Raw genomic sequence first — 10,011 nt, 5'->3', positions numbered from 1 at the left:
CACTGTACACCCCAAGTCTGCACCAGCAGAAGCAGACTGAAGACAATGAGGCTCCGAGAAGCAGACCTTCCAGTGCCCACACAGATGTGGCCACGGAGGATGAGAGACAGGGAAGAAACTGAGCCACAGCCACAAAGGACCTTTATGTCCTCTAGCGTCTCTCCCTTCCTTGTACCATCCAACCGACTGGTACATAGGTGTGAGGGCTGGAGCTCCAGAAGCCACCTTGGACCTTGAGAAAGGAAACCATGGGCTATAAAGCAGTGGGGTGATGAGATAAAAGACCCAGAGAACTTGGCAGTGAACCAGGCAGCGGACCCTACTGCCAGGGCTGGAGGTCTCTGCTATCCTACTCAACTGCACTTGGTGATTGCTACAGACCAGTGACGGCTGCGTGCTGCCCATGCCCCCCTTTTTTGAATGAGAGTTTTAACCACTAAAACCTATTCTCAATGGTTGTTTAGCAGATGGGTTGTCATTTAGTTTATAGGTCACTGGAACATGAAGAGTCACATCTGAGCCTGAAAAGAAGGACTTCGAGCTAGATGTCAGAGGGTGAGACCTCTGAGGGTTCTCTTTTGGAAGATGAGTGTGTTCTAGATGTGGGAAGGGAGTATAAAATGGATGTTTAACAGCCAAAAGACAGACTGTGATAGAGATTTGCTACTTGCCTGTGCCAGGAGCCGTTGTCCTCCTTTTCCTTATGTCAGAACCACAAATTTAAATGGGAAGGTAGGCAGGGGTGGCGAGGACGGCGGAGGAGGGGGCCGTGGCTACGATGGGGGTGCGGAATGGGTGGAAGAGGCGTCTGTGAGGGCGGTGAGGTCTCAGAGGAACATCGTGGGGATCCACGACTATCAACTGTTCTACAAGACGAGTAACAGCCACCCTCTTTGCCGCTTTGCTGAAGTGGGGGGAACTGACCATGTGCACATATTTCTGACCATATTCGTGCCTTGTTGATTGGGGAAGAATATGGCCATGTCACATTTGTTGTGCAAAAGAAATGTTTTCTTGCCCACAGGGTAATTTTAGCAGTCAGGTGCCAATATTTTGGAGCATTACTATATGGTGGAATGTGACAATCTCAGCCTGAAGTCAAAATCCCTCTCCAGGACACCACTGCAGAAGTCGCAATGCTACTTCCATATATCTATTCAATACACTAGGCAGGCGAGGCTGACAGATAAGAAGGAGGAGGCGGGCTTCCCTGGTGGCGCAGTGGTTGAGAGTCCGCCTGCGGATGCAGGGGACGCGGGTTCGTGCCCCGGTCCGGGAAGATCCCACATGCCGCAGAGCGGCTGGGCCCGTGAGCCATGGCCGCTGAGCCTGCGCGTCCGGAGCCTGTGCTCCGCAACTGGAGAGGCCACAACAGTGAGAGGCCCGCGTACAGCAAAAAAAAAAAAAAAAAAAAAAAAAGAAGGAGGAGGTGCTGCTGGACTTTTTGAGCCTGGCTATAATATGAATTTCCAGAGCTGGAGGACTCTACCTCTGAGTACCTCTGCACCATACTTAACATGCAGAATGTCTGTATGACTTTTGATGTTTCCAGTCTCTACTCACTTCCCAAGTTAACTTGCATGTGCAGCACGTTTGTGGACAGAAATGTTCAGGAGGTGTTCTCAAGACAAGCCTTCCTCTCCCTTTCTAAAAGAGCACTTTTAAACGTCGTATTAAAAGATTCATTTGCAGCTCCCGAAAAAGATATTTTCCTAGCCTTGTTAAACTTGTGTAAGCATAATTCAAAGGAGAATCATGCTGAAATCATGCAGGCTGTGTGTTTGCCTTTGATGAGCCTCACTGAACTTCTGAATGATGTGAGGCCTTTGGGACTGTTGTCCCCTGATGCCATTCCAGATACTATTAAAGTTCAATCAGAGAGCCGGGACATGGACCTCAATTATAGAGGCATGCTCATACCAGAAGAGAACATTGCAACTATGAAGTATGGAGCCCAGATGGAAAAAGGGCAGATGAAGTCTGTCTTATCAGAGGGTGCCACCCAAGATTATGATTTGGATCATGGATTTTCTAGGCATCTGACTGATAATGACTGCCGTTCTGGCATCGAGATTAAGCCGTGTCAGCCGTCCATTAGCAATCATATTCGGATATTCCTGTTGGACCGAGATAGCCGGTCTCACTCATATTCCATTGAAGTGTCAATGGATGAACTTGATTGGATCAGGGTAATTGATCGTTCACAATATCTGGGTCGTTCTTGGTAAAAGTTATATCTTCCAGCCCACGTCAACAGGTATATTCAGATAGTTGGGACTCATAACACAGTGAATAAGAGTTTTCACATTGTGGCTCTTGAACGTATGTTTACAAACAAAACCTTCACTCTGGAGGAGGGGCTGATAGTGCCCATGGAGAACGTTGCAACAATCGCTGATTGTGCCAGTGTGATTGAAGGGGTCAGTCGGGGCCAAAATACCTTGCTGAACGAGGACACCAAGAGCTCTGATTGGGATTCTGGCTATACATGTCATCAGCTGGGAAGTGGTACAATCGGGGTTCAACTGTCACAGCCATACATGATCGGGTCAATGTGGTTATTACTGTGGGACTGTGAAGATCAGAGCTACAGCTATTATGTTGAGGTTTCCACCAACCAGCAGCAGTGGACCGCGGTAGCCGAAAGAACTAAAGTCACCTGCAAATCCTGGCAATCAGTAACTTTTGAAAGACAGCCAACCTCCTTCATCCGAATCGTTGGAACACACAACACTGCAAACAAGGTGTTCTGCTATGTCCACTTTGAGTGTCCTGAGCAGCAGAGCTGCCAGAAGGAGGAAAACAGTGAGGAATTGGGGACAGGGGACACCAGCCTGGCCAGTCAACAGCTCAACCTGCATGTCCTGTAGGCCCCCAGCGGCAACTCACTGCCTTCCAGCCCAGGCTCCAACTCCTACTCAGCCATCCAGCAGCACCGATGAAGGTGGTGCACGTGTGGAGTGACTCGGGTGGGCCCAGATGGCGCAGGAGCCGTGTCCTCCCCGAGCCGGGATCCCTGTGGACGACCCCCCATCCCTCCCTGGGAGGAGCAGACCTGGCTGCAGAAACGGACACAGAGCAGGTTTCCTTCCAAGGACACAGAAGGGCTGCTTTGTTCTCCTCCATTTGTTCAAATCAGGCTGGTCTCCAGGGGGAGAAAGTGGGTCTTCAATCTTCATCAAGTCCCCTATTAACACCCTACCTCTCTAATCTAACCCCACAAAGGGCATGGAAAGAAGTAGTAGACAGGCCCGAGTCGGAATATAAAAATGGCATATGAACACGGGAATGGAAGAGCATATATTAAACCTTCATTACCTGGAGGCACCCTTTAGGAAATGGGTTTCCATAGAGTGTTTACTTTTATGGAGCACATTGCCCTGGCAACTAAATGATTTTTTATTTCTTAAAGTTATTCTCCATTTGCTGAATCATAGGTGTTCCAGATCTTTTTGAAAGGCTCCAACAGCAAATCGCTTGTTTTAATCCCTTTTGATGCTGTAATTTTCCTTCCTTAGGTCTGAACGGTTGAGCGTGGGGTGGAGCTGAGAAATATGGTGCGCGTCTCCTAAATGAGGCACAGATGCCGTTAATCATGGCACCTGGTCTGACAAGGAAACTCCTTTGAGGAAGTTCAACAAAATACACAATAAGCGGGCTTCCCTGGTGGCGCAGTGGTTGAGAGTCCGCCTGCCGAGGCGGGGGACGCGGGTTCGTGCCCCGGTCTGGGAGGGTCCCGCATGCTGCGGAGCGGCTGGGCCCGTGAGCCGTGGCCGCTGGGCCTGTGCTCCGCAACGGGAGAGGCCACAAAACAAAACAAAACAAAACACAATAAGCAAGTCAATCTGTGGACACTGGAGTTAATAATCACTTGAACTGCCAAGTTATTAACCTGTCATTCCTGAAATGTATCCAGCCTTTAAATTTGGGAGGTTGACAGGAAATAGTGATTATTCCACCAGCTAATTTAATGTTCAGAAGTACAGATAGATGAATGTATACCAAATTCTGGTTGGGCTGGACCTGTCCTTGACTTGCCACAGGTTAGTGGAGCCCTGTGGAGTCAGCCTTCCTGCCAGCTGGTGTCAGGAACGCAAAAGTGGGCCTTTCCCACACGCACGGTGGTGATCAGTGGTTGCTGTTTTCTCCCCAGACCATAATACTCAGCCAGGGATTGGAAAAAAAAATCAGTTCTAAGAAGCTTACCTCTTAATCCTCACTGAAACGATCTCATCTGACAGTTGTCACTTGATCTGGCTCTGTGTGTCTGAGTAATTTCCAACCCAGTGCTAACCGCCCTGTGTTAACTTCATGAGATTGTGTCCGGTTTTTGCTAATTTCCAGAGTTCTCCCCTTGGCTGGCTGTTGTGATCAGGTCCTCTGCACACACTTCTTGGAGGAGGGGGTGGGGCCGACTGGGGGTCCTTTCTGTCTTAAAGACACATTCATCTTGGGTGTACAAAGAGCCAGTGGGTCAGCTGTTTCCTCCTAGTGTGCCATAGCTGTGAGTGATTTATCAGTATTGGAACAGTAGGATATCTTCAAACTGCATGATTAAACAGGAAGGTTGTCTTTCTGCTAGTCAAACAAACAAACAAACAAAAAAGCAAATAAATAAATTAATGGGAAGGTAATTCAACCCACTAAAGTTCTGTAATTCCCAGCCTCACTTATAGCTAGGTGTGGTCATGTGACTAAATTCAAGAATGACAAACTGAATTGGGAATTCAATTCTCTTCTCAATACACAAACAGAGGCCAATAAACAGTTCAATGATATCTTCAAAACATGAAGAGAAAAAAACTGTCAGTGCAGAATTTTATATCCGGGGAAATTCTCATTTGAAAACAAGAGCAAAATAAAGACATTTCAGACAGGACTTATACCCACAGACCCTTGACTGATAGAACTTCAGAAGATATACTTCAGGAAAAATAAAAACGACCTCAGAAGAACAATCAAAGGTGTTAGAAATGAAAAATGAGCAATAAAAATTATAACCATATGGAGAAATCTAAATACACACTCGACCATGTAAAATCATCATCATCGTAATCTCTAATTTGTGTGGTTAAAAAGAACTAAAATTCTGGACAGCGATAGCATATAATTTGGGAGAGAGTAGTTTGAGTTAAAGCATTCTAAGGCCTTTGTATTTTGGGAAGGAAGGTAAAGATAGTAACTGTGCAGGTGCTATCAATGCCCTGCCTGTATAGCCTTGGGCTTTACCATTTCTGGACTCTAGCTTAACTTATAACTGGAAACATTTGAACCTTTTCCTGAGGGCTTCTTCTGGCCATTACAGCTCCCCTGTACATGGGCAGGACAAGCTGGAAGTGCTGAGGAATTAATGTCTCCAAAAGAAGCCCTCGACTAGGAACTGATAGGAGTTAGCTGATAAATACTCCAGCTCCTGCATTCCTTGGCACACATTCTACACTGTCTCCTTGAGCTTCCTATTGGGGTTTAGCTCTAGTTGGCCACGTTGGTAACAAAAATAGAGACCCTTGATTAGTGTCCTTCCCTTCCCTGTCTCATCTCCCTTTTCCTTTATCAGTGTTTACTCAAGCCATCTCCCCAATAAACTATTTTACCCAAATTCTTACCTCAAGTTCTGCTTCTGAGGCAACCCAAACTAGCATGCATACTAACTTTGGACTTTGTTAAATATTTGTGTTAAAATTTCTCAAATAGCCATTTAAAAAATAGTAAGAAAAACAAATGGAAAGAGAGGGGAAAATCCAATCAGTTAAAGTGGAGTCAAGAAAGGATGGAGAGATATACCATGTTCTTGGATTGGAAGAATCAACATTGTGAAAATGACTCTACTACCCAAAGCAATCTACAGATTCAATGCAATCCCTATCAAACTACCACTGGCATTTTTCACAGAACTAGAACAAAATATTTCACAATTTGTATGGAAACACAAAAGACCCCGAATAGCCAAAGCAATCTTGAGAACGAAAAACAGAGCTGGAGGAATCAGACTCCCTGACTTCAGACTATACTACAAAGCTACAGTAATCAAGACAGTATGGTACTGGCACAAAAACAGAAAGATAGATCAATGGAACAGGATAGAAAGCCCAGAGATAAACCCACGCACATATGGTCACCTTATCTTTGATAAAGGAGGCAGGAATGTACAGTGGAGAAAGGACAGCCTCTTCAATAAGTGGTGCTGGGAAAACTGGACTGGTACATGTAAAAGTATGAGATTAGATCACTCCCTAACACCATACACAAAAATAAGCTCAAAATGGATTAAAGACCTAAATGTAAGGCAAGACACTATCAAACTCCTAGAGGAAAACATAGGCAGAACACTCTATGACATAAATCACAGCAAGATCCTTTTTGACCCACCTCCTAGAGAAATAGAAATTAAAAACAAAAATAAACAAATGGGACCTAATGAAACTTCAAAGCTTTTGCACAGCAAAGGAAACCATAAACAAGACAAAAAGACAACTCTCAGAATGGGAGAAAATACTTGCAAATGAAGCAACTGACAAAGGATTAATCTCCAAAATTTATAAGCAGCTCATGCAGCTCAATATCAAAAAAACAAACAACCCAGTCCAAAAATGGGCAGAAGACCTAAATAGACATTTCTCCAAAGAAGATATACAGACTGCCAACAAACACATGAAAGAATGCTCAACATCATTAATCATTAGAGAAATGCAAATCAAAACTACAATGAGATATCATCTCACACCAGTCAGAATGGCCATCTTCAAAAAATCTAGAAACAGGGGCTTCCCTGGTGGTGCAGTGGTTGAGAGTCCGCCTGCCGATGCAGGAGACATGGGTTCATGACCCGGTCTGGGAAGATCCCACATGTTGTGGAGCGGCTGGGTCCGTGAGCCATCGCTGAGCCTGTGCGTCCAGAGCCTGTGCTCCGCAACCGAAGAGGCCGCAGCAGTGAGAGGCCCGTGTACCGCAAAAAAGAAAAAAAAAAAATCTAGAAACAATAAATGCTGGAGAGGGTGTGAAGAAAAGGGAACACTCTTGCACTGCTGGTGGGAATGTGAATTGGTACAGCCACTATGGAGAACAGTATGGAGGTTCCTTAAAAAACTACAAATAGAACTACCAGATGACCCAGCAATCCCACTACTGGGCATATACCCTGAGAAAACCATAATTCAAAAAGAGTCATGTACCAAAATGTTCACTGCAGCTCTATTTACAATAGCCTGGAGATGGAAACAACCTAAGTGTCCATCATCGGATGAATGGATAAAGAAGATGTGGCACATATATACAACGGAATATTACCCAGCCATAAAAAGAAACAAAATTGAGCTATTTGTAATGAGGTGGATGGACCTAGAGTCTGTCATACAGAGTGAAGTAAGTCAGAAAGAGAAAGACAAATACCGTATGCTAACACGTATATATGGAATTTAAGAAAAAAAATGTCATGAAGAACCTAGGGGTAAGACAGGAATAAAGACAGAGACCTACTAGAGAATGGACTTGAGGATATGGGGAGGGGGAAGAGTAAGCTGTGACAAAGCGAGAGAGAGGCATGGACATATATACACTACCAAATGTAAGGTAGATAGCTAGTGGGAAGCAGCTGCATAGTACAGGGAGATCAGCTCATTGCTTTCTGACCACCTAGAGGGGTGGGATAGGGAGGGTGGGAGGGAGGGAGACACAAGAGGGAGGAGATATGGGAACATATGTATATGTATAACTGATTCACTTTGTTATAAAGCAGAAACTAACACACCATTGTAAAGCAATTATAATCCAATAAAGATGTAAAAAAGAAAAGGATGGAAAATAAGAAAAAATAAAAGTAACATAAATAGCATAAAAGGAGAAAAGAAAATTCATTCAAATATATCTGTAATAAGGACTTCCCTGGCAGTCCAGTGGTTAAGACTCCACACTTCCACTGCAGGGAGTGCTGGTTCGATCCCTGGTTGGGAACTAAGATCCCACATGCCATGCAAGATGGCCAAAAAAAATTTTTTTTAATCTGTAATAAATGTAAATGGGCAAAAATCTCCAGTTGAAAGACAAAGATTAACAGCTTGATTCTTTTTATATTACAGCTATATGCTGTCTTTAAGCTCAAGGGTAAAACATAAGAATAATAAAGGTTGAAATTAAAAGCATGGAAAATGATATATCAGGCAAATTCTATTGAAAGAAAGCTGGGGCAGCTAGACTGATCATAAATGAAATAGACTTTAAGGTTTAAAATATTACTAGTTATGAAGAGTTACACATATTGATACAAAATTTATTTCACAGGAAGATTTAATAATTCCAGACTTGCAAATATCTACTAACACATCTTCCAAATATAGAGAGCGATTTCCAGTTTCTGCATATAAGGAGCTTGGAAGTCACCACTCCATCCTAACAGCAAGTAAAAAGCTGGACAAACTGAAAAATTAACAATTCTTTTTAGATCTGTGAGAGAAGTAAGGTCACAGGAGAAACTTCTGGTCCCCAAGTTGGAGAAACAGATAAGTGGTTAAAGAGAATCACAACATACCAGAGCAGAAGTCTATGCAGGAAGCAGCGTGGGGCAGGGCAAACTTATAATTGATGAATTGCTGGACAAATTTGAGAGTTAAAAATTATGGGGGGAGGGGCAAGAGTGTGCTTTGTGAGTTTTATCTCTAGGAGCTCTACCCTGTTCTCACAGTAAATATCAAGAAAAAAAAAATCCCCTTGTGCTCTGAGCAGGGTGTGGGACGGGGGAGGAACTACTTTTAAATATACAAGACACTCTGTTCTTCTTAACAAGGTCTGCCCTTAGAAGAAACTAGTTAACCAAAGCCTAACCTGCTGGGTTTTATCAGAAATCTAACTGACCTGGAGGAAGGGAAATACCCAATTCCAGCCCACTCTACTCTTCCTGTCCCACCTAAGGGGCAGAAAAAAACTGAAAACACTGTGAAGTTCATAGTCCAGAGACGTAGGCTCACCAAAAGACTGAGATCTAATCATAGGACTATATAGAATGCTGCCCCTTTCCTTATACTTGCCAGCACATCACTAAAGTCCTGTTTACAACTGATCCATTTACCCATTACATCATGCCCAGCTATCAAGAAAAAATTACAAGGAGGGCTTCCCTGGTGGCACAGTGGTTGAGGATCTGCCTGCCAATGCAGGGGACATGGGTTCGAGCCCTGGTCTGGGAAGATCCCACATGCCACGGAGCAACTAGGCCCGTGAGCCACAACTACTGAGCCTGCGCGTCTGGAGCCTGTGCTCTGCAACAAGAGAGGCCGCGACAGTGAGAGGCCCGCGCACCGCGATGAAGAGTGGCCCCCGCTCGCCGCAACTAGAGAAAGCCCTCGCAGAGAAACGAAGACCCAACACAGCTAAAAATAAGTAAATAAATAATTAAATAATTTCTTTAAAAAAAGAAAAAATTGCAAGGAAAAAGAAACAGTTTGAAGAGATAGATCAAGCATTCGAACCAGACTTTGGATGTTGGAATTATCAGACAGGGAACTTAAAATAACTATGATTAATATGCTAAGGTCTCTAAGGATAAAATATTCTGCATGCAAGAACAGATGAGCACTGTAAGAAGAGAGATGAAAACACATCATTACAGATCCTTTGGACGTTAAAAAGATAATAAAGGAATCCTATGAACAACTCTATGCCCACAAATTTGATAACACAGATGAACCGGACCAGTTCCTTGAAAGACACAATATGCTCATTTAAAATAACAAAAGGCAGAAGAAGAAATAGACAATCTAAATAGGCCTATATTTATAAAGAAATTGAATTGATAATTAGTAACCTTCCAAAACAGAAGGCACCAGACCCAGAGGGTTCACTGGTGAATTCCATCAAACATTTAAGGAAGAAATTTTTATCAATTCTATATACAATCTCTTTCAGAAGATACAAACAGAGGGAATACTTCCTAACTCATTCTATAAGGCCAGTATCACCCTAATACCAAAGTCAGACAAAAACATTACAAGAAAAGTAAACTATAGACTAATATCTCTC

The 10,011-nt window shown here is 43.7% G+C and overlaps 1 pseudogene; it reads left to right on the top strand.

Moving 5' to 3' along the window:
- The first annotated feature begins 812 nt into the window (after window positions 1-812).
- On the top strand, window positions 813-2,942 carry LOC137205594 (BTB/POZ domain-containing protein 9-like; annotated as a pseudogene).
- Window positions 2,943-10,011: the final 7,069 nt, after the last annotated feature.

The sequence above is a fragment of the Pseudorca crassidens genome, chromosome 14 (genome assembly GCF_039906515.1).
Source record: "Pseudorca crassidens isolate mPseCra1 chromosome 14, mPseCra1.hap1, whole genome shotgun sequence".
In the NCBI taxonomy this organism is placed as follows: domain Eukaryota; kingdom Metazoa; phylum Chordata; class Mammalia; order Artiodactyla; family Delphinidae; genus Pseudorca; species Pseudorca crassidens.
This window is presented reverse-complemented; position numbering and strand designations above follow the sequence as displayed.